Source organism: Triticum dicoccoides, chromosome 6B (assembly GCF_002162155.2).
Source record: "Triticum dicoccoides isolate Atlit2015 ecotype Zavitan chromosome 6B, WEW_v2.0, whole genome shotgun sequence".
Lineage (NCBI taxonomy): Eukaryota > Viridiplantae > Streptophyta > Magnoliopsida > Poales > Poaceae > Triticum > Triticum dicoccoides.
In genome coordinates this window covers 337781726-337807424 of record NC_041391.1, presented here as the reverse complement: position 1 = coordinate 337807424, position 25699 = coordinate 337781726, and the positions used below count along the sequence as shown (strand labels likewise).

The window sequence follows — 25699 nt, the reverse complement described above, 5'->3', positions numbered from 1 at the left end:
GGCATCGTTTAGACTTTGGGTTTTGTTTAGATTAAAGTTCTCCATAGCTGCAACTTCGCGTACTTCGTTTGTGTTCAACGACCAGACAAAGGCATCACAGAACCCCACCTTGATCAATAAAGCTTTCCTCTTATATTCGCAATATCCAGATTGCAATCTTAGTTTCTTGCTTGTTCTTCGTTTGCCTGCAGGAAAAAGACCTTCGTGATCAGGTTGATCGTGCTCCGGCGTGGTCAATAACCTGTCGGAGTTGGTTTAGCGATTGCTAAGGCGCGACGTCCTCGCACGTTCGTAGTTGGATCATCAAAGTCGACTTCCTCCAAAACGATAGCCACCATCTCATCGAAAGACGGGACACCTTTGCCTCTATCAGAGGGGCTCCCGCCCCTCTACCACCATGGAGGCCAGGCACCAGAGAGGAAGCCCTCCTCCCATCTAGGGGGGAGGTCAAGGAAGAAGAAGAAGGAGTGGGCTCTCTCTCCCTCTCTCCCGGTGGCGCCGGAACACCGTCGGGGCCATCACCGTGACGACGATCTACACCAACAACTGCGCCGCCGTCATCACCAACTCTCCCCCCCCTCTATGCAACGGTGTAACACCTCTCTCCCCACTGTAATATCTACTTAAATATGGTGCTCAATTCTATATATTATTTTGCAATGATGTATGGCTATTCTATGATGTTTGAGTAGATCCGTTTTGTCCTAATGGGTTGATTGATGATCATGATTGGTTTGAGTTGTATGTTTTATTATTGGTGTTATCCTATGGTGCTCTTGTGTCACGCAAGCATGAGGGATCGCCGCTGTAGGGTTTGCAATATGTTCATGATTTGTTTATGGTGGGTGGCGTGAGTGACAGAAGCACAAACCTGAGTAAGTAGGTTGTTTGCGTATGGGAGTAAAGAGGACTTGATACTTTAAAGCGTGCGTAGAGTTGTATCCGTGGTCGATAGAACTTGATGGGATATTTGTTCTACCTTTAGCTCCTCGTTGGGTTCTACACTCTTACTTATCGAGAAAGGCTACAATTGATCCCCTATACTTGTGGGTTATCAAATGGCAACTCAAGGAGTGTCGTTAATGAGGCGACCAGCTCGGAAAGGACTTGAGCCAGGGGCTTGATCGGGCTAGATGCACTTGGATCAGTCGCCGAAGTGCCGGTCCCATCCACATTGCCCACAATGGTGGAGTTAAGAGCCGGAGCAGTGCCCACCATGTATAGGCAGTCCAACAGGGTGGCTCATGGCCGTCCAGAGCTAGCTCATCATCATCAGAACAGACCCCAAGTCTACCGACGTACATCGGCTGGATTGACTAGGTTTCCCTGACCGATGACTCATTGTTAGAGTAGACAAGGTAACTCCCCCGGACGCAGAGCTATCCGCAAGATTGACCCCATGAGTGAAGCCAATGAAAACATGGTACCGGTCGGCTTGAGCCCGAGCGGGTTGCGTGCACCTTGCCGGCTTGACGATGTCGGTGCAGATGTCCGGCTTGGGTCCTGATTCACCGATTTTGCCGATGAAGACATGGATCTTGCCGAAGGGGACCAGGTAGCCATACTCGATTGAGTCGGCCTCAGGGCCCTAGCATGAAACGTCAATGTAGACATTGCCGCGGTGACTTTTGGTCATGCGGCCGATCGCATATCCCTCGATTCTTGGGATAGAGCTCCCACCAAGAACTCAACACCACCGAGCGATAGTCCCACGATGGGCGCCAACTGTCGCGGTTTTGTCACGGCAGATGTTCCTCATGAAAGGACTTAGTCATGAGGCCATCGGCTCTAGGTAGTAGCTTGATCAGGGTTGATCGGAATCAAAAGACAAGGATTTACCCAAGTTCGGCCCCTCACGATGGAGGTAAAATCCTACTTCTGCTTGATTGATATTTATGATGACGATCTCGATTATAAGGGTGAAACTTGGCTAACCTAGTACTCGAGAGATTGTAACTTAGTTTTTCTACCTCAGAGCCCCCCTTTATATACAGGTCGAGGCCCTGGGCTTACAACAGAGTCCGGGCCGTTCTACGATCCGTGTCCCAATGAGTTTCCTACTTGTCTTATTTCCCAAGATAACTATGGCTCCCCTTTTGGTGAGCCGCCGCCTCTGGCGTAGGGCCACGAGTTGGCTTGCTGAATGAGTCGCCACATGGGCCTTGAGGTCTTGATCGCGACAACCCATGTCAACTCTCTCTTTAGGCTGCCACTAGATAACCCGCCCTTGATCGGGCGGGTCATACCATGGGATTATATCCCCAACATCTAGCAGTGGGGATGGGCGTCGCACCTTCTGCGCCCAGGACAGTCACTTCTGCAAACATTAAGCATAAGCAATTCGTCAGAATCGACCCGTTAATGCAAAAGGCAAGAATTTGGATTCGTGTGCAAGAACACTTATTGGGGACGTCATGGCCGTCCTCGAAGCCGAGGTCCTCCCCCTCCTTGGGGATCTTGTCCTTGACCAGCTTTAGGAGTCACGTCCACATGGCTGCCAAGGTGGAGCGGAAGAAGGTGGTGACGGGGCCCATGTCCTCGGGCTTTTGAACCCACATCGGGGTAGCCCGAAGATGGAGCGGGACCATGCTGTGGTTGAGCATGACATTGATGATGTCGGCGAGCTGGAGGTTTTTCTTGGTGGACCACCATTTGACCCTCTTGATCATGGACTCCAGCTACTTTGGGTTCCCCCATTCCACCATTTGACCCTTCTCCTTCCAGGACCTGAGCTTCCTCGGAGGCCCATCCAAAAAAGCTAGGTCCTCAGCCTGGACAGCGGGGAGCGGTTCGATGATGTCGAACCATTCCCTCTACCACTCCTTCACCATTTCAACAAAGGTGCCCTTGAACCATTCGGCCCCTTGATTCTTGTTGATCATGGCCCTTCCGCAACCAGCAAGGTCGGAGCTACTAGACTTCGGCTTAATCCCGAAGATCTTCAGCCATAGGCCAAAGTGCGGCTCGCAGCAGAGGAAGGCCTGACAAACCATGATGAAGGAGGCGAGGTGGAGAATAGAGTTTGGGGCCATACAGTGGAAATCAATCCCATAGTAGAACATTACCCCGCGCATGAAAGGTGCAGCCAAAACCCCAGCCCTCATATGTGGTGGGGGATGAAGACCACCCACTCCCCTACGTTGGGAGCGGGCACTTGCTGGCCAGCGGGTGGTGATGTTGGCGGAAAAGTACCCCATGCCGTGTAGTTCTAGGATGGTGCCATCCATCATGATGGAACCACCCCAATGCCCCTTGAGGGTGTCGGCCATGGCTGATGAGGGAGCTTGGACTCGCTGAGGAAGAAAGCTATGGGATCGGATCTGGGCGCTGGCGCTAGATGAAGGAGTAGGTGGGGAGAATGGGAGCGTGGTCGGTTGCGCGATCCTCCCTTTTGCTCTTATAGGCCGGTGAAAGGCCAAGAGTCCCCCTTACTTCACTGATAAACACACCACTCCCACCAAAGATGTTGTTAAGCATATGGGGAGAAACAAAATCTTGATGATATCCCTGAGAAAACAGGCACGATCCGCACCTTGATGGGACATGCCAGTAAAAGGGTTGCCTTGGGCCAAAAATGGAGGGAAGCAGTAACTGCTCGACGTGTTGTGGGGTGAGCCATTTTGATAAAGTTGTTAGGCTAAGTGGAACTGTTCACACCGATATGGCTGGCTTTCGAGGCTAAGTTATCTGATCTCTTCTGGCAGAGGGTGCAAGTTCGGTTGAGCCCCAGTTGGTGTCGGGGCAATTACCCATGGCTAGACTTGGCTCATGAGGATAAGTCATCTCTTGGGTCATCGCTGAGTGTAAGTCATCTCTGGGGTCATCACTGAGTATAAGTCATCTCTAGGGTCATCGCTGAGTATAACTCATCTCTGGGGCCATCGCTGGGTATAAGTCATCTCTAGGGTCCTAGCTGAGTATAAGTCATTGTCAGCGTTCTCGGAACGAGGGTCCCCATGTTGGGGAACGTAGCAGAAATTCAAAATTTTCCTACGTGTCACCAAGATCTATATATGGAGAAACCAGCAACGAGGGGAAGGAGAGTGCATCTACATACCCTTGTAGATCGCTAAGCGGAAGCGTTCAAGAGAACGGGGTTTGAAGGAGTCGTCGTGATCCAAATCACCGGAGATCCTAGTGCCGAACGGACGGCACCTCCGCGTTCAACACACGTACAGCTCGGTGACGTCTCCCATGCCTTGATCCAGCAAGGAGAGAGGGAGAGGTTGAGGAAGACTCCATCCAGCAGCAGCACAAGGGCGTGGTGGTGGTGGAGGAGCGTGGCAATCCTGCAGGGCTTTGCCAAGCACCGCGGGAGAGGAGGAGGGAGAGAGGTAGGGCTGCGCCAGGGAGAGGTGAAACTCTTATGTTGGCAGCCCCAAGACCCCCAAGTATATATAGGGGGAGGGGAGGGGGCTGCGCCCCCTCTAGGGTTCCCTCCCCAAGGGTGGCGGCAGCCCCCAGATCCCATCTGGGTGGCGGCCAGAAGGGGAGAGAGGGGAGGCGCACCTGGGGTGGGCCTTAGGGCCCATCTGCCCTAGGGTTTGCCCCCTTCCCACTCTTCCCTGCGCCTTGGGCCTTGTGGGGGGGGGGGGCGCACCAGCCCACCTGGGGCTGGTCCCCTCCCACACTTGGCCCATGCAGCCCTCCGGGGATGGTGGCCCCACTTGGTGGACCCCCGGGACCCTCCCGGTGGTCCCGGTACGTTACCAATAAAACCCGAAACTTTTCCGGTGACCAAAACAGGACTTCCCATATATAAATCTTTACCTCCAGACCATTCCGGAACTCCTCGTGATGTCCGGGATCTCATTCGGGACTCCAAACAACATTCGGTAACCACATACAAACTTCCTTTATAACCCTAGCGTCATCGAACCTTAAGTGTGTAGACCCTACGGGTTCGGGAACCATGCAGACATGACCGAGACGTTCTTCGGTCAATAACCAACAGTAGGATCTGGATACCCATGTTGGCTCCCACATGTTCCACGATGATCTCATTGGGTGAACCACGATGTCAAGGACTCAATTAATCCCGTATACAATTCCCTTTGTCTAGCGGTATTGTACTTGCCCGAGATTCGATCATCGGTATACCGATACCTTGTTCAATCTCGTTACCGGCAAGTCTCTTTACTCGTTCCATAACACATCATCCCATGATCAACCCCTTGGTCACATTGTGCACATTATGATGATGTCCTACCGAGTGGGCCCAGAGTTACCTCTTTGTCACACGGAGTGACAAATCCCAGTCTCGATTCGTGCCAACCCAAAGACACTTTCGGAGATACCTGTAGTGCACCTTTATAGCCACCCAGTTACGTTGTGACGTTTGGTACACCCAAAGTATTCCTAGGGTATCCGGGAGTTGCACAATCTCATGGTCTAAGGAAATGATACTTGACATTAGAAAAGCTTTAGCATACGAACTACGATCTTTGTGCTGGGCTTAGGATTGGGTCTTTTCCATCACATCGTTCTCCTAATGATGTGATCCCGTTATGAACGACATCCAATGTCCATGGTCAGGAAACCGTAACCATCTATTGATCAACGAGCTAGTCAACTAGAGGCTTACTAGGGACATGGTGTTGTCTATGTACCCACACATGTATTTGAGTTTCCTATCAATACAATTATAGCATGGATAATAAATGATTATCATGAACAAGGAAATATAGTAATAATAACTAATTTATTATTGCCTCTAGGGCATATTTCCAATAGTCTCCCACTTGCACTAGAGTCAATAATCCAGTTCACATCGCCATGTGATTAACACTCACAGGTCACATCGCCATGTGACCAACATCCAAAGAGTTTACTAGTGTCATTAAACTAGTTCACATCATCATGTGATTAAGACTCAATGAGTTCTGGGGTTTGATCATGTTTTGCTTGAGAGAGGTTTTAGTCAACGGGTCTGCAACATTCAGATCCGTATGTACTTGGCAAATCTCTAGGGAATATTGTAAATGTTGCTTCCACGCTCTACTTGGAGCTATTCCAAATGGTTGTTCCACTATACGTATCCGGCTTCTCTACTCACAGCTATCCGGATAGGTGTTAAGCTTGCATCGACGCAAATCTTTACGTCGAACTCTTTATCACCTCCATAATCGAGAAACATATCCTTATTCCTCTAAGGATAATTTTGACCGCTATATGGTGATCCACTCCTTGATCACCTTTGTAACCTCTTGCCAGATATGTAGGAAGGCACACATCAGGTGCGGTACACAGCATAGCATACTGTAGAGCCTATGACAAAAGCATAGGGGACGACCTTCGTCCTTCCTCTTTCTTCTGCCGTGGTCGAGCTTTAAGTTTTAACTTCATACCTTACAACTCGGCAAGAACTCCTTCTTTGACTGATCCATCTTGAACACCTTCAAGATCATGTCAAGGTATGTGCTCATTTGAAAGTACCATTAAGGATTTTTGATCTATCCTCATAGATCTTGATGCTCAACGTTCAAGCAGCTTAATCCAGGTTTTCCCTTGAAAAACACTTTCAAATAACCCTATATGCTTTCCAAAAATTCTACATCATTTCTGATCAACAATATGTCAACAACATATACTCATCAGAAATTCTATAGTGCTCCCACTCACTTCTTTGGAAATAGAAGTTTCTCATAAACTTTGTGTAAGCCCAAAATCTTTGATCATCTCATCAAAGCGTACATTCCAACTCCGAGATGCTTACTCTAGTCCTTAGAAGGATCGCTGGAGCCAGCATACCTTTTAGCATCCTTAGGATCGACAAAATCTTTCTGATTGTATCACATACAACCTTTCCTTACGAAGACTGGTAAGGAAACTCGTTTTGACATCCATCTGCCAGATTTCATAAATGCAGCTAATGCTAACATGATTCCGGCGGACTTAAGCATCGCTACGGATGAGAAAATCTCATTGTAGTCAACTCCTTGAACTTGTGAAAAACTCTTCGCCACAAGTCGAGCTTCATAGATGGTGACATCACCGTCCATGTCCATCTTCTTCTTAAAGATCCATTTATCTCAATGGCTTGCCGATCATCGGGCAAGTCCACCAAAGTCCATGCTTTGTTCTGATACATGGATCCTATCTCGGATTTCATGGCTTCTAACCATTTGTTGGAATATGGGCCCACCATTGCTTCTCCATAGCTCGTAGGTTCATTGGTGTCTAGCAACATGACCTTCAAGACAGGATCACCGTACCACTCCGAAGCAGTACGCGTCCTTGTCATCCTACGAGGTTCGGTAGTGACTTGATTCGAAGCTTCATGATCACTATCATAAGCTTCCACTTCAATTGATGTAGGTGCCACAGGAACAACTTCCTGTGCCCTGCTACACACTGGTTGAAGTGATGGTTCAATAACCTCATCAAGTCTCCACCATCCTCCCACTCAATTCTTTCGAGAGAAACCTTTCCTCGAGAAAGGACCCGTTTCTAGAAACAATCACTTTTGCTTCCGGATCTGAATTAGGAGGTATACCCAACCATTTTGGGTATCCTATGAAGATGCATTTATCCGTTTTGGGTTCGAGCTTATCATGATGAAACTTTTTCACATAAGCATCGCAGCCCCAAATTTTCAAGAAACGACAGCTTAGGTTTCTCTAAACCATAGTTCTCACGGTGTCATCTCAATGGAATTACGTGGTGCCCTATTAAAGTGAGTGCGGTTGTCTCTAATGCCTAACCCATGAACGATAGTGGTAATTTGATAAGAGACATCATCGTACGCACCATATCGAATAGGGTGCAACTATGATGTTCGGACACACCCTCACACTATGGTGTTCCAGGCGGTATTAATTGTGAAACAATTTCCACAATGTCTTAATTGCGTGCCAAAGCTTGTAACTCAGATACTCATCTCTATGATCATATCATAGACATTTTATCCTCTTGTCACGATGATCTTCAACTTCACTCTGAAATTACTTGAACCATTCAATAATTCAGACTTATGTTTCATCAAGTAAATATACTCAACATCTACTCGAATCATTTGTGAAGTAATAACATAACGATATTCACTGCATGCCTCAGCACTCATTGGACTGCACACATCAAAATGTGTTACTTCCAAAAAGTTGCTATCTTGTTCCATTTTACTGAAAAACGAGGCTTTTTAGTCATCTTGCCCATGTGGTATGATTTGCATATCTCAAGTGATTCAAAATCAAGTGAGTCCAAATGATCCATCTGCATGGAGTTTCTTCATGCGTATACACCAATAGACATGGTTCGCATGTCTCAAACTTTTGAAAATGAGTGAGTCCAAAGATCCATCAACATGGAGCTTCTTCATGCGTTTTACACCAATATGACTTACATGGCAGTGCCACAAGTAAGTGGTACTATCATTACTATCTTATATCTCTTGGCATGAAAATGTGCATCACTACGATCGATATTCAATAAACCATTCACTTTAGGTGCAAGACCATTGAAGGTATTATTCAAATAAACAGAGTAACCATTATTCTCCTTAAATGAATAACCGTGTTGCGATAAACATAATCCAATCATGTCTATGCTCAACGCAAACACCAAATAACAATTATTTAGGTTTAACACCAATCTCGATGGTAGAGGGAGCGTGCGATGCTTGATCACATCAACCTTGGAAACACTTCCAACACATATTGTCAGCTCATCTTTAGCTAGTCTCCATTTATTCCGTAGCTTTTATTTCGAGTTACTAACACTTAGCAACTGAACCAGTATCTAATACCCTGGTGCTACTAGGAGTACTAGTAAAGTACATATTAACATAATGTATACCCAATATACTTCCGTCGACCTTGCCTGCCTTCTTATCTACCAAGTATCTAGGGTGGTTCTGCTTTAGTGTCCGTTCCTCTCATTACAGAAGCACTTAGTCTCAGGTTTGGGTTCAACCTCGGGTTTCTCCACTAGAGCAGCAGCTGATTTGCTTTTTCATGAAGTATCCTCTCTTGCCCTTGCCCTTCTTGAAACTAGTGGTTTCACTAACCATCAACAATTGATGCTCCTTCTTGATTTCTACTTCCGCGGTGTCAAACATCGCGAATATCTCAAGGACCATCATATCTATCCCTGATATGTTATAGTTCATCACGAAGCTCTAGCAGCTTGGTGGCAATGACTTTGGAGAAACATCACTATCTCATCTGGAAGATCAACTCCCACTCGATTCAAGTGATTGTTGTACTTAGACAATCTGAGCACAAGCTCAACGATTGAGCTTTTCTCCGTTAGTTTGTAGGCTAAGAAAATCGTCAGAGGTCTCATACCTCTTGACGTGTGCACGAGCCTGAAATCCCAATTTCAGCCCTCGAAACATCTCATATGTTCCGCGACGTTTCGAAATCGTCTTTGGTGCCTCAACTCTAAACCGTTTAACTGAACTATCACGTAGTTATCAAAACGTGTATGTCAGATGTTCGCAACATCCACAGACGACGTTCGAGGTTCAGCACACCGAGCGGTGCATTAAGGACATAAGCTTTCTACTGTCCGCATAATCGCTACTATCAACTTTCAACTTTGTTTTCTCTAGGAACATATCTAAACAGTGGAACTAAAGCGCGAGCTTACGACATAATTTGCAAAGATCTTTTGACTATGTTCAGGATAATTAAGTTCATCTTATGAACTCCCACTCAGATAGACATCCCTCTAGTCATCTAAGTGATTACATGATCCGAGTCAACTAGGCCGTGTCCGATCATCACGTGAGACGGACTAGTCATCATCGGTGAACATCTTCATGTTGATCGTATCTACTATACGACTCATGCTCGACCTTTCAGTCTCTTGTGTTCCGAGGCCATGTCTGTACATGCTAGGCTTGTCAAGTCAACCTAAGTGTTTCGCGTGTGTAAATCTGCCTTACACCCGTTGTATGTGAACGTAAGAATCTATCACACCCGATCATCACGTGGTGCTTCGAAACGACGAACTTTCGCAACGGTGGACAGTTAGGGGGGACACTTTCTTGAAATTTTAATGAGGGATCATCTTATTTACTACCGTCGTTCTGAGCAAATAAGATGCATAAACATGATAAACATCACATGCAATCAAAAAGTGACATGATATGGCCAATATCATATTGCTCCTTTTGATCTCCATCTTCGGGGCTCCATGATCATCATCGTCACCGGCATGACACCATGATCTCCATCATCATGATCTCCATCATCGTGTCTCCATGAAGTTGTCTCGCCAACTTATTACTTCTACTACTATGGCTACCGGTTAGCAATAAAGTAAAGTAATTACATGGCGTTGTTCAATGGCACGCATGTCATACAATAAATAAAGACAACTCCTATGGCTCCTGCCGGTTGTCATACTCATCGACATGCAAGTCGTGATTCCTATTACAAGAACATGATCAATCTCATACATCACATATCATTCATCACATTCTTCTTGGCCATATCACATCACATAGCATACCCTGCAAAAACAAGTTAGACGTCCTCTAATTGTTGTTTGCATGTTTTACGTGGCTGCTATGGGTTTCTAGCAAGAACGTTTCTTACCTACGCAAAAACCACAACATGATATGTCAATTGCTATTTACCCTTCATAAGGACCCTTTTCATCGAATCCGATCCGACTAAAGTGGGACAGACTGGCACCCGCTAGCCACCTTATGCAACAAGTGCATGTCAATCGGTGGAACCTGTCTCACGTAAGAGTACGTGTAAGGTCAGTCCGGGCCGCTTCATCCCACGATGCCGCCGAATCAAGATTGGACTAGTAACGGTAAGCATATTGAACAACATCAACGCCCACAACTACTTTGTGTTCTACTCGTGCAAAGAATCTACGCAATAGACCTAGCTCATGATGCCACTGTTGGGGAACGTAGCAGAAATTCAAAATTTTCCTACGTGTCACCAAGATCTATCTATGGAGAAACCAGCAATGAGGGGAAGGAGAGTGCATCTACATACCCTTGTAGATCCCTAAGCAGAAGCGTTCAAGAGAACGGGGTTTGAAGGAGTCGTACTCGTCGTGATCCAAATCACCGGAGATCCTAGTGCCGAACGGATGGCATCTCCGCGTTCAACACACGTACAGCTCGGTGACGTCTCCCATGCCTTGATCCAGCAAGGAGAGAGGGAGAGGTTGAGGAAGACTCCATCCAGCAGCAGCACAACGGCGTGGTGGTGGTGGAGGAGCGTGGCAATCCTGTAGGGCTTCGCCAAGCACCGCGGGAGAGGAGGAGGGAGAGAGGTAGGGCTGCGCCAGGGAGAGGTGAAACTCTTATGTTGGCAGCCCCAAGACCCTCAAGTATATATAGGGGGAGGGGAGGGGGCTGTGCCCCCTCTAGGGTTCCCTCCCCAGGGGTGGCGGCAGCCCCCAGATCCCATCTGGGTGGCGGCCAGAAGGGGAGAGAGGGGAGGCGCACCTGGGGTGGGCCTTAGGGCCCATCTGCCCTAGGGTTTGCCCCCTTCCCACTCTTCCCTGCGCCTTGGGCCTTGTGGGGGGCGCACCAGCCCACCTGGGGCTGGTCCCCTCCCACACTTGGGCCCATGCATCCCTCCGGGGATGGTGGCCCCACTTGGTGGACCCCCGGGACCCTCCCGGTGGTCCCGGTACGTTACCGATAAAACCCAAAACTTTTCCGGTGACCAAAATAGGACTTCCCATATATAAATCTTTACCTCCGGACCATTCCGGAACTCCTCGTGATGTCCGGGATCTCATCCGGGACTCCGAACAACATTTGGTAACCACATACAAACTTCCTTTATAACCCTAGCGTCATCGAACCTTAAGTGTGTAGACCCTATGGGTTCGGGAACCATGCAAACATGACCGAGACGTTCTCCGGTCAATAACCAACAGCGGGATCTGGATACCCATGTTGGCTCCGACATGTTCCACGATGATCTCATCGGATGAACCACGATGTCAAGGACTCAATTAATCCCGTATACAATTCCCTTTGTCTAGCGGTACTGTACTTGCCCGAGATTCGATCGTCGGTATACCGATACCTTGTTCAATCTCGTTACCGGCAAGTCTCTTTACTCGTTCCATAACACATCATCCCGTGATCAACCCCTTCATCACATTGTGCACATTATGATGATGTCCTACCGAGTGGGTCCAGAGATACCTCTCCGTCACATGGAGTGACAAATCCCAGTCTCGATTCGTGCCAACCCAACAGACACTTTCGGAGATACCTGTAGTGCACCTTTATAGCCACCCAGTTACGTTGTGACGTTTGGTACACCCAAAGTATTCCTACAGTATCCGGGAGTTGCACAATCTCATGGTCTAAGGAAATGATACATGACATTAGAAAAGCTTTAGCATACGAACTATGATCTTTGTGCTAGGCTTAGGATTGGGTCTTGTCCATCACATCATTCTCCTAATGATGTGATCCCGTTATCAACGACATCCAATGTCCATGGTCAGGAAACCGTAACCATCTATTGATCAACGAGCTAGTCAACTAGAGGCTTACTAGGGACATGGTGTTGTCTATAGACCCACACATGTATCTGAGTTTCCTATCAATACAATTATAGCATGGATAATAAACGATTATCATGAACAAGGAAATATAGTAATAATAACTAATTTATTATTGCCTCTAGGGCATATTTCCAACACCCCAGACTTGCCTACCTGCGGCCTACGGCATGGATCAAGTAGTGGCCTAGTATGGCCCGTCTTCATCAACGCAAGTTCAAGACCCTCGTGAGGGGCCAAGCCTCGCGGGGCGGATGACACAAGGCTTCCTCAGGGGCGGCTTCGCCAGGCAGGCTCGCGAGGAGGCGGAGAGATCAAGGCAAGGAGTACCTCGTGAGGTGCTCGTGACGCAAGCCATGATGATAAAGATCAGGCGGGCGCCAGGTGGGCGCCAACCAGTGCAGTGTCCTGGTTTCCTCTTTGGTGCAAAGGGGGCAAGCGCAGGTGTGGAGTACCGAGGCATCAGGCAAAGGTTTCCATATCAGTGCAACGAGACCAAGGCCAGCAGGATGGTAGGACGGAGATCACCGTGGAGCCCAAGACGGTGTCATCACCAGTGCCTTTGGCAGTCGAAGACCACCTTTAGTCAGGATAGCTTGTACTAGCTGTCCCCCTTCAAAATGGCCGTTGTTGGCTCCCTTCCCGCTCAATATTTGGGAAAAGGACCAGGGCCTCTATATATAGAGATAGCCACCACAGTAGAAGGCATCTGGATCTCACCTAGAGCCAACGGAGACGGAGAAATTCCTCTCCAAGCACACCACCACTAGAACACCCCTCGCGAGGCTGTTCTTCCTCTGTACTGTTCATCATCAGCCCCAGAGGAAATCCACCACACCACACACTGGATTAGGGTATTACACCACAACGGTGGCCCGAACCAGTATAAACCTCGTGTCCCGTGTGTTGTTCATGGTGTAGCTTAGATTCACGACGAAGTTTTGGGGCGTGGATTGGTAGGGGGTAGATCTTCGTGCGCACCCCAGAGTTTGAACCTTAAGGGTTTTGCCGGAACCCGATATCCGACATTTGGCGCGCCAGGTAGGGGTGTGCCAGGGCTCTCCCTTCCGTCGGCTTGCTCTCCACCAACACCGCACTTCGCCCTCATGGCGGAAAACGCGTCGCCGGCTGCGGCGGCCGATGCCAGCGCTGGGGCCAGGGGGCTCCGAGCCTTGGCCCCCGCCTTGCGACAGGTGTAGTGGCGCACAAGTTCAAGCCAGAGATGCTTCCATGCTACAACGGCGCAGCGGATCCGCTGGTTTTCCTGCCGGCGTACGAGGAGGCCGTCCTCAAGGCCGGGGGCGACGACAAGGTCATGGCCCATGGCCCTCACCGGCGTCCTGTGCATGTGGCTGCTCCACCTGCCAACGGCTTCTGTGGCCTCCTGGGAGGAGCTGCGCAACCTCTTCATCACCCACTACGCTACGCCGATGCCCCCAGTCATCGCAGCTCTCCTAGGCGGCTCGTAGGCGCCACCCTCGGGCCACCACGTCAAGCTATTCGTCCGCCAGATCGACACCGCCCTCACGCGGCACGGAGCTCCTCCGGGTTGGGTGGCACCCAAGGCCGACCTGACCTTCGCTCAGCCGATCACCCCGTCAATACCGCCTGCTCGGGTGCGCTCCCAATGCTTTGCACGCCCACCATCTACCAGGTGGCCGTCACCAGGACCCTCATCAACGGCGGTGCCGGCCTCAAAGTCCTCTCGATGGAGGCCTTCAGCCTCCTTCATGTGCCACTAGAACGACTCCAACCCAGCAAGCCCTTCTCGGGCGCCGGAGGTGGTTCCTTCGACTCCCTGGGGCAGATCCGCCTTCCGGTGACCTTCGGCACCCACGACAACTTCCGCATGGAGCTGGTCAACTTCAACACCGCCCATGTCGGCCTCCCATACAACGCCATCCTCGGCTACCCCGCCTTAGCCCAATTCATGGCAGCGACCCATCCGGCCTACAACCTCATGAAGATGCCTGGGAGCAGCGGCGTCCTCACCATAGCTGGAGATACCAAAGATGCTCTGCTGGCGTTCAAACTCGCCCTCAAGACAGCCGCAGCAGCGCAGCCCGCCGGCGCCGACACCTCCAAGGCCAAGGGGGCTGCACCAACCAAGAAGAAGCAGTTGTTCACCCAGGACAAGGCGGAGACCAAGCAGGTACCAGTTGATGAGGATGGATCCTCCGGCGCCACCTTCACCATAGGTGCCAATCTCAACCCCGACCAGGAGGAGGCACTTGTGAAATTCCTGCGCTCGAACAAGGAGGTATTCGCGTGGGAACCCAAGCAGCTAGCGGGGGTCCCAAGGCAGGTGATTGAGCATCACCTGCATGTGTGCCCTAATGTACGCCCCATGAAGTAGAAAGCAAGGCGGCAGTCTATCGAGAAGCAGGCCTTCATCGTCCAAGAAACCCGCAAGCTGGAGGCGGCAGGTGTCATTCACGAGGTTCGCTACCCCAAATGGCTGGCAAACCCTGTTGTCATGCCGAAAAGGGGAGGAAAGGAGCGCATGTGCATCGACTTCACCAACCTCAATAAGGCCTGCCCTCAAGATCCGTTCCCACTCCCTCGCATCGACCAAATTGTCGACTCCACCGCGGAGTGTGACCTGCTGTGCTTCCTGGATGCATTTTCGGGCTATCATCAAATCAAGATGGCGATAGAAGACGTGGAGAAGACGGCCTTCCTAACCCCATGCGGGGTGTCCTGCTACACCTGCATGCCGTTCGGGTTGCGCAACGCGGGCGCAACCTTCCAGCGACTGATGCATATCGCCTTGGGCCGGCAGCTCGGGAGAAATGCCGAGGCCTACGTCGACGACATTGTGGTGAAGTCTCGGGAGGCGAAGACCTTGATCCAGGACCTAGAAGAAACCTTCGCGAGCCTTCATGAAGTGGACATGCGGCTCAACCTAGAGAAGTGCGTGTTTGGCGTTCCTACTGGAAAGCTTCTGGGCTTCCTCGTGTCCCACAGGGGGATCGAGGCCAACCCAGAGAAGGTCAAGGAGATCGAAGACATGCGTCCGCCACAAACCCTCAGGGAAATGCAGAAGCTCGCCGGGCGCGTAACTGCGTTAGGGCGCTTCATCTCCAAGCTGGGGGGACATGCCCTACCTTTCTTCAAGCTGATGAAGAGGAAGTGCCCATTTGAATGGACACAGGAGGCCGATGAAGCGTTTCAAGACCTCAAGAAGTACCTGACCAGCCCTCCTGTGATGGTAGCGCCACGCCCTCAGGAGCCCCTGGTGCTCTACCTTGCCGCCACGCCCTACTCCGCCAGCGCAGCTCTGGTGGCGGTTCGAGAAGAGTGCCAGGTCAAGGCTGCATCGCGACCAGCCGCGGCCCCGACCGCGGTAGCATAAGACGAGGAAGGCCTTGCGAAGACCACGGACTCGGTAGATGGAGACCCGCCTCAACAGGAAGACGCCCCTAGGGCTGAAGGGGCCTCACCAAGAGGACAGGTGCTAGGGGCTCCGTCGCCTCAGGAGACGCCTAACCCTCCGGAGGACGTGGACCTTGTCAGCGCACCTACCCTCATCGAGCATCTGGTATATTTCGTCAGCACGGTGCTGCGGGATGCAAGGGCACGATACCCCATGCCTCAGAAGCTCTTGCTCGCACTATTGGTGGCCTCGCAAAAGTTGCGGCATTACTTTCAAGGTCACCCCATCAAGGTCGTCTCGGCCTACCATTGGAAAAGGTGCTCCGGAGCCCCAATTCCACTAGAAGGGTCGCCGAATGGAACATTGAGCTGCAAGCATTTCAGTTGGAATTCAGCACGACCAGGGTCGTCAAGGGAGCCGGGCTTGCAGATTTTGTGGCAAAATGGACACAGGCGCCAGGGCTTGAAACAGGTGAAGATTGGTCAGTCTCCCCAGGAAGCGAGGCACCGGACGACTGGGTCATGTACTTCGTTGGGGCATTCTCGCGACATGGTGCAGGGGCCATCGCAGTGCTTACATCCCCCACTCTGGACAAGCTCTATTACGCCATGCAGCTCTATTTCCAGCATGGCGAGAAGGTCTCCAACAACATAGCAGAATACGAAGGCCTCATAGCGGGCTTAAAAGCTGCATCAGCATTGGGGGTGAAGTGCCTCATCATCAAGGGTGGCTCACAGCTCCTCATCAACTTCTCCATCAAAGTGTACGAGCCAAAGAACGAGCACATGGAGGCGTATCTTGCAGAGGTACGCAGGATGGAAAAGCAATTTTGGGGGCTGGAGTTGCAGCATGTGCCCCGCGGCACCAACCAAGAGGCTGATGACATTGCCAGGAGGGCATCCAGGCGGCTGCCTCAGGAGCCTGGCATTTTCGAGGAATGGCTCTTCAAGCCCTCGGCAGCACCGCACTATCAAGCACAGCGCAACCTCGGGAAGAACTCCCTCAACCACCTGCCACAGGAGCCCTGGCCTGCGGCCCAACCTCGGGAGCGCGCTTGCTCCTGGCGCTGGAGCCTCAGGAGGGATGCTAGACTGCAGAATTCAAGGATTACTTGATGCAAGGGACTCTGCCAGAGAAAGAGGAGGACGTGGAACGTGTGGCCCGGCAGGCCATGGCCTACTGCATCCAAGATGGAGAGCTCTACCGGAAGCGGCCAAATGATGTTTCCCTGTGTTGCATCTCCAAGGAATAGGGGAAGGCGTTGCTGGCTGACATACACGATGGGGACTGCGGACACCACTCGTCATCACGGACCCTTGTCGGCAAGGCGTTTTGCAGCGGGTTCTATTGGCCCACGGCACTCAACGGTGCAGTCGAGCTGGTAAAGGCTTGCGAAGCCTGTCAATTCCACGCCAAGCAGTTCCATCAGCCAGCTCAGGGCCTGCAGACCATCCCACTCTCGTGGCCGTTTGTAGTCTGGGGGTGGATATCTTGGGCCCGTTCCCTCGGGCGCCTGGGGGCTACCGCTACCTCTACGCCGCCATCGACAAGTTCACCAAGTGGGCGGAGGTGGAGGACGTCTGCACCATCTCGGCTGGTTCTGCAGTCAAATTCATCAAGGGCCTCGTGAGCCGATTCGGGGTCCCTAATTGCATCATCACCGACAATGGTTCACAGTTCACCATCAATCTATTTCAAAACATATTGTGCTAACCTTGGAATGCAGATATGCTACGCTTTGGTGGCACACCCCCGGAATAACGGCCAGGCCGAATGCGCCAACGCAGAGGTCCTGAAAGGCCTCAAAACCAGGACCTTCAAGAAGAAGCTGGAGGCCTGCGACAGGGGATGGTACGATGAGCTCCAATCCGTGATGTGGTCCATCCGCACTACTGCCACCAAGTCGACTGGGGAGACCCCATTCTTCCTCGTATATGGGGCAGAGGCGGTCCTCCCTCACAAGGTCAGGCGTCGCTCCTCACGGGTCCTAGCATTTGATGAAGCACAACAGGACGCCATGCGGGGGATGGACCTCGTGCTGAGGGAGGAACACCGTCGGGAGGCTGCACTACGAGCAACAAGATACCAGCAGGCGCTACAGTGATACCACTGCCGCAACATCCACCCCAGGACTCTTGAGGTAGGTGACCTCGTGCTTAGGTGGGTGCTCTCCAGGGAAGGGCTGCACAAGCTCTCACCCATGTGGGAGAGCCCGTTCAAGGTTGTTCATGTTTCCAGACATGGCGCCGCGTGCTTGGAGACCCAGGAAGGGGTGCCCATTCCGAACGTGTGGAACATTCAGCACCTCCGGAGGTTCTACCCTTGAAGTAAGGCCCAATGCCTATGAAGAAGGCCCGGTGCCTGTGAAGAAAGGCACAGTGCCTATAAAGAAGGCCCGGTGCCTGTCCAGCTCGCCGCCCCAAGAAAGGCCCGGTGCCTGCGAAGCTCGCCGCCAGTGACACTCTGACGTAATAATGAGTTGGGGTTGTAGACACCCCGGAGTCTCCGGAGTGCCGCCCTTGGGCCTCGGGGGCTCCCGCCCATGCCCATTGGAAGCACTTAGCTCCGCACTGGTGAGAAGACGTCGAAGACTAGATTAGGTGCCGGACGCGGCTTTTCATTTGCTTTCCGCAGTTGGCTTGTTCTCCCTTTGTTTGGACTTTTATTGGAGTTGCTTCTGGTGTTGTTTGCCGTCCTCTTCCCCCGTTCTCTGTCTTTGGCTTTTGCCCTTCTTGCTCTCTCTCTCTAAGCCTCGTGAGGAGGGTTGTGTGGGCACCCACGTGAGCCCTTCCTCGCTTGGTTTTCGTGAGGCTCCCTTGCTCAAGTCCACGGCGGGAGCACCCCTCCCAGTCCATGCCCCACAGGCATCACGACACGAAGAGCCAGACCTAAGCTGGCCACCCTCATGACAAAGGTTCGAAAACTATTCTCCTGGCTAATCTTTGCAGATCTTAAGACGCTCGGCGAGGCCTCAAGCAGGTACCTCGCGTGGCGAAAACTATGGCAAACATCCCAAGCTAAGTTGTTCCTACGCGCAAGGACATAACCGCAACACCATAACACAGCACAAGGATGGTAAAAATAGCATGATAATTACGGAATTATAGTCTGCTGCACGCCCTTACGGGGCTCCATATTTCTCTCTCTCTCTCAATGCAGGAAAAGGAGGAAGACAAAATAAAAATGGCCCACGCCCTATGATAGCTCGCGAGGAGGGATCTGCACCATCCTCCCGAGCTCAGTCAGACTCCGCCTCGCGCTTCGCCGGGGCACAGCGGTGGGACGAACCGCTACCGCCCTCGAAGCGGGCGCGGCGACGTGGTGGCTGATCGCGGCCACCTCTGGAGGAGCTGTCACGGAGGAGGAGCCGTTGAAGCTCGGCGAGCTGCGGACACCACCAGGAGTGGGCTCGCCTTCGCCCTCGTCGCGGCCGTCGCCGAGGCCAAGCACCTCGTCGCCGTCATCATCTTCGGGGCAGCACCCAACACGGCAGCCATCTTCTCCGAACACCCTCACATAGAGGGTCGCGTCGCCATCGAACTTGAAGTGGAGGGTGCACCGCCGGCCCAGGCCACGCGTGCGGGCATATGTCTGCCAGCCGCAGGCCGGGGCCATGTTCCCGGCGACGGAGATCTCCACTGCGACCTAGGAAGCCCTGCTACAGCAGCCGTCCGCCTGCAGCTAGAGCCCACCAGGGCCATCGGCTAGTAGTTCGCCGGCAAAGAAGCGAGGGAGCTGGAGCCAGTTGCCGACCGGATCTGCCGACCACACGACAAACTCCGGTAGCACCTCTACCGAGTAAAAATGTGGCCGGGGAGGCCACGCAGCCACTGCACGCCTTCCTCCACCGACCGGGCAGCCATCACCACATGAAGGACCACCACCGAGATCACGAGGGGACGCCGTGGGAGTCGCGGGGTGCTTGCGGGGATGACCACGACCGCGCTTGGGAGGAGGAGAGCCAGGCCCTTCCTGGTGAGCTTTCCCCTTTTCCGCGGCCAAGAACCTCTTCACGGGCGCCATGGGACGCGGCGAGCAACCGGAGCAAGGAGGAAGGAGAAGCAAGCGGGGAGAGGAGAGATGTTCAGCGGGGGCTTTCACCCCTCCACATTTATAGCCCAAGGGAGGCCAACCGCTGACCTCCATGATCATAGGTAATCATGACTCCTTTTGCATGCAGCAGGGTCTCGTCAAATCGGGCAGTTGCCGAGGCAGCGTGGGGAAGCAGAGACGCCCACGTCCAATCAACCGCCACGGGGTGACCAAGGCCGAAGGCTGTTGGGGCCCGTGGGGCTCCGCACTTGCCCTTTGGCTTTGCTGCTAAGCCAAGTCCGAGCGCGCCTTGGGCCTGGGGGCTACTGTCTTCTGGGAACGGGGGTCCCTAGACTTGCCTGCCTGCGGCCTACGGCGTGGCTCAAGCAGTAGCCCAGTATGGCCCGTCTTCATCAACCCAAGTTCAAGACCCTCGCGAGGGGCCAAGCCTCGTGGGGCAAACGACACAAGGCTTCCTCAGGGGCGGCCTCTCCAGGTAGGCTCGCGAGGAGGCGGAGAGATCAAGGCAAGGAATACCTCGCGAGGTGCTCGTAAAGCAAGCCATGATGATCAAGATTAGGCGGGCGCCAGCCAGTGCAGTGTCCTCGTTTCCTCTTTGGTGCAAAGGGGGCAAGCGCAGGCGCGGAGTACCGAGGCATCAGGCAAAGGTTTCCTTATCAGTGCAACGAGACCAAGGCCAGCAGGACGGCAGGATGAAGATCACCATGGAGCCCAAGACGGCATCATCACCAGTGCCTTTGGCAGTGGAAGACCACCTTTAGTCCGGATAGCTTGTACTAGCTGTCCCCCTTCAAAATGGTCGTTGTTGGCTCCCTTCCCGCTCAATATTTGGGAAGAGGACCAGGGCCTCTATATATAGAGATAGCCACCACAGTAGAAGGCATCTGGATTTCACCTAGAGCCAACGGAGACGGAGCAATTCCTCTCCAAGCACACCACCACTAGAACACCCCTCGCGAGGCTGTTCTTCCTCTGTACTGTTCATCATTAGCCCCAGAGGCAATCCACCACACCACACACTGGATTAGGGTACGTGTGTTGTTCATGGTGTAGCTTAGATTCATGGCGAAGTTTTCGGGCATGGATCGGTAGGGAGTAGATCTTCGTGTGCACCCTAGAGTTCGAACCTTAAGGGTTTTGTCGGAACCCGATATCCGATAGTCATCTCTGGGGTCATCGCTGAGTATAAGTCATCTCTGGGGTCATTGCTGAGTATAAGTCATCTCTAGGGCCATCGCTGGGTATAAGTCATCTCTGGGGTCATCCCTGAGTACAAGTCATCTCTGGGGTCATCCCTGAGTATAAGTCATCTATGGGCTTAAGTCATCTCTGAAGATAAGTCATCACTGGACTTAAGTCATCTCTGAGGATAAGTCATCTCTGAGGATAAGTCATCTCTGGGGTTAACCCGCCATCTTACATAACCCGCCATCTTACTTAACCCGCCATCTTACTTAACCCACCATGATGAGTCCCGGAGGTGACTCTTGGAGATGAGTCCTGAAGATAAGCCGCCCGGCGAGTAAGCCGCCCAGAAGATGAGCCGTCCGGAAGATGAGCTTCCTAGAGATAAGAAGCCCAGGGTTAAGAAGCCCATGGGGAGAAGCCCACGATAAGAAGCCCGCAGTGAGTCTCCCGTGATAAGAAGCTCGCGATAAGAAGCCAGAATAGACTAGTCCTAATCCTACTAGGACTCTACATGTAATCCGCCCATTCTACTTATATAAGGAGGGGCAGGGCACCCCAAGGGGGATAAGTAAGAAAAGATAGACAAGGTTTTAGATAGACCAGTATGGAAGAGATGTTTTATGGCTCTCGAGACAGAGGCAGCAAAATAGCACCCTTGTAATCGATACCATGATGATCAATATAAATCAAGTAGGATGTAGGCTTTTACCTCCACCATGAGTGGCCGAACCTGGGTAAAACTCACGTCTTCTCGATTCCGATCAACCCCGTTCAAGCCACCATTTAGCAGCGATGGCCTCACGACTAAGTCCTCAAACTAGGACATCTACCGTGACAAAACCATGACAGTTGGCACCCACCATGGGGCTGCCGCATGGTGGATTTGTGTTCCTGGAGGGAGCTATTCAGGGATCAAGAAGCTCATGATTAGCTGGATGAAGAACCGGCTTGGAAGAATCGCGCAGGATAATTAACCCGACACGGGACAACCTTAGGTAGAACTGACGAATTCATTATTTTATGATCAGAACCATAGTTAAACTCTGGAGCTAACATATACAAGTTTGAGATCAAGAGAAGACAGAGTTACGTCATGCACCCACCTGCGATCCGACAATCTGAAGCCAGGTCAATTTTTAGAGTGTTGCAGTGTGCTCCTACGAGGAAGGGCAGATTGGATTGATCCTCCTAGCTCATGTTCGGATCAAAAGCGGTAGTACGTATCCACCTAAATCTACCGATTTGTACGTACAGCGGCGCATGCCCAACCAATGCTGCCCGATCAGAACAAAAAGTGGAAAAATCAAAAGAGTCCGAGTCGGAAACAGAGTACGAGCCGACATCAGTCTAACATGCCAGCGGATCAGAAGCATTATGGGCATACAAAAAAGGGGGTCAACTGAGTCTTCATAGCATCTGGTACTAGTATGACCCAGACGGTGAGTCGCCCACGTCCGGCCTCTGCTCCGGGCAGCCTCGTGCCCTTGTTGCCGAGCCTGCCTCTGCTGCCGCAAGCAGCTGCCACGACCACCACCGTTCCGCCGACGCCTACTCCACACGCAGGTTCTGCATGACCCGCCCGCTCCATGCCGGCCTCGTTGCACTCTCTTGAGTTTTCGCCTCCATTGTGGCTCACCTCGCTAAGCAACCGCCTGCCTCCGAGCCGCCTCACACCTCTACCGCACGTCGAATCGCCGATCGCCTCTGAGACACTGTCTCTGTCGCGCTCGAGCCGCCTCGGTCTCCGTCGCCACGACCTCACTCCTCCTCGACCGTGCCGAGCTGCTGCCAGCCTCTACCTCGAGCTGTTGTTGCATCTCAGAGACGCCGCCCCCAAGACACCGCTGAGCTGACTCCATGTCGACCCTGCCTCGCTACCCCGAGCCGCCGCCGGGGCTCGCATCCGTCACCCTGCCATGGCCACGGCACTCACCTCTACCTTGGCCGCTGTTGCGGCCCTGAGACGCCGCCCCCAAGACACCGTAGAGCCGACCCCAAGTCGTCCCTGCCTCGCTGCCCCATGCTGCTGTCGGGGCTCACATCCGCCGCCCCGCCATGTCCACGACACTCGGCCCACCGCCCGCCCCGGCCATGTGACCCGCCGCCTCCGAGCCGCCTCACCACGCCGAGCTGCCTCGGTTGAGCGGCCTCACCTTAGCCTCTCCTTGTCAGGGTTTTCCTCAGCCGCTACTGCGGCCTGCCTAAAGCAGACCGTCACTGCCATGCTTTGCTGGTGCAGCGCCACGACCGTGCCGTAAGCCGCTGTTGCGGCCTCTCCGAGCCGCTTCAAGCCTCTACCGCCATCGAATGGCTCGCCTCCGAGCCGCCCTCACCGGTGTAGCCTCAAGCCGGCGTCGCCTCTCCAGCGAGTCACCGAGACCCTCTGCCTGGTCTTCACCTCATCAACCCGCCTCGCTTCAACGACCGCCGGGAGCGTCATTGCCGCTGCGGCCACACATCGAGCCACTGCTCCAGCTTGCCTCTGCCGCAAGTCACCGCGGTCCGGTGTCTCTGAGTCCTCCTCGACTATCTTGCTGCAGTTGTCGCGACCTCCTCTCGTTGTGCTTTCCTTCAGGCCAGTCGCTGAGCCCTGCGAAGCCGCCCCGGCATCGCTTCCTTCTCACCGAGCGGCCTCGTCTTCAACTCGTCTCCGTCGTGTTGAGCCATTGGTCGCGCCTCTCGCCACCGCCTGGATTCGCTCCTACCAAGCCAAATCACCTCCACCTTGATGCTCGCGACCTAGCCTCCGTGCTCGCGAGTCACCGGCCCACCTGGGTCTGCCTCCACAGCCTTGCCTCCACCGACGCGCCTCTATCGCGAGTCTCCACACCGGCTCACTAATGTTGTGGCCCACCTCGCCGGCACCTATCCACCATTGTGACCGCGCCTCTACGGCCTCGAGTCACCTCTCCTCCGCTTCTCACCTCTACAGCGAACGACGCTGGTGTTTTGCCTCTGCCGGTCGCCACCCTCAAGGCTGTGATGAGTTGCCTCTGCCATGGCCGACCTTGAGCCGCCGCCTCCACCTCGCCCCAGCATCTGAGCCGCCCTACCTTGAGTCGGTCGCGCCTCTGTGCCTGGATGCCTCTGCCGCTGTGACTCGCCGCGGACCCGCTTAGAATATTCGCTACCATCGTGTTTCACTTCATCAGCGTGATGCGCTTTCAGAAGGTAAATTGGACGAAGCAGTGAAGTACCTGACAGAGGCCATCTTGCTGAACCCCACTTCAGCTATTCTCTATGCAGCCGGGGCTGGTGTTTTTTTGAAGATGAAGAAACCAAATGAAGCAATTCTTGATGTGGAGGCAGTATTACAAATAAATCTAGATTATGTTAAAGGGTACAAATCATGAGGTATGACAAAAGCTATGCTTGGGGAGTGGGAAGATGCTACTCATGACATTTGCTTGGCAGCAAAATTGGATTTTGACGAAGAGATCAACTCAGAGCTTAAGAAGTTTGAACACAATGTACACAAATTGAGGAGCACAAGAAAAGGTATGAGCGCCTGCGTAAAGAAAGGGACATGAAAAAAGTTGACTTTGAAATACAGCGTAGGCATGGTGAGGAACTGCGTCAAAACTATCGAAGCTTGTGATTCTGTATTTTACAACAATTTGGTGTGGACCATGTCATTTCATGGGCCTTGTTTACAAAAGCTTATCTGAACAGCTCAGAATGTCATATTCCTTAAGCTGGACATTGATTAACAAGGCGATATTACCCATAGCTGGATTGTCTCAATTGTTCCAACATTCTCCTATGTGATAAATGGCAAATTTTTTGATAAATTTGTTGGTATTGACAAGACTGGCCTTGAGAGGAAAACTATGGAGCATAGCTCTCTTAAACAGTGAGCTATAATATTACTCCAACCGGATGATGCGGACCACTGCCACACTGCCTGATAGTCGCCTCATCAACGACATGTCTGTTGCTAAAGCTGGCAACTCCCACAACTCCACGGTTACGCCATGTAGGGTTGACTGCTGCTGCACCTCATGCTGGCTGGTGCAAGTACCGTCAGTCGTCCAGCTACCAGAGTCAGGTGATATCCTTCTATGTGTTTTATCCGTGTGTATATTAACTCATCTAGGAGTAATTAGTCTGGCTGGCAATCTCTTTAACGCTGGATAATTGTATACCGCAAAGATGATCGTCATGTCACAGAGTTTGTTGAATGACATATGCCAGGGATATACAACAAGCATTGTGAAGACTATTAACTCACCACAAGCCTCTAGTTTCCATAAATTCAAGTGTCCCACTGTTCAACTATATGCCGGTTTATGTCATGACCAAGTATGAAGAATTTCAAGTCGATTCCTTGAGTCATCTTAAGACTCGGGGGCTATTTATACACAGACATGACTCGGCAAATTTGGCTGTTTTCAATAAATTCGGGAACCCTGATTATTTCAGAGAAGACAACCTGGACCCGGGGGCTGCTACTATTATTGGCGGAAACATTAAGGTTGCCAAAGAGAACTTGCTGCCATGATGCGCAGTTTAAACATGGGCATTCTGCCATATTGGCAAAAAATTAAAGGTTGCGAAAGAGAACTAGCTGCCACAATGCACAGTTCA

General features: G+C 52.2%; 1 pseudogene; it reads left to right on the top strand.

Moving 5' to 3' along the window:
* Window positions 1-19801: 19801 nt before the first annotated feature.
* LOC119321138 lies at window positions 19802-24969 on the top strand (annotated as a pseudogene).
* The last annotated feature ends 730 nt before the right edge of the window (window positions 24970-25699 follow it).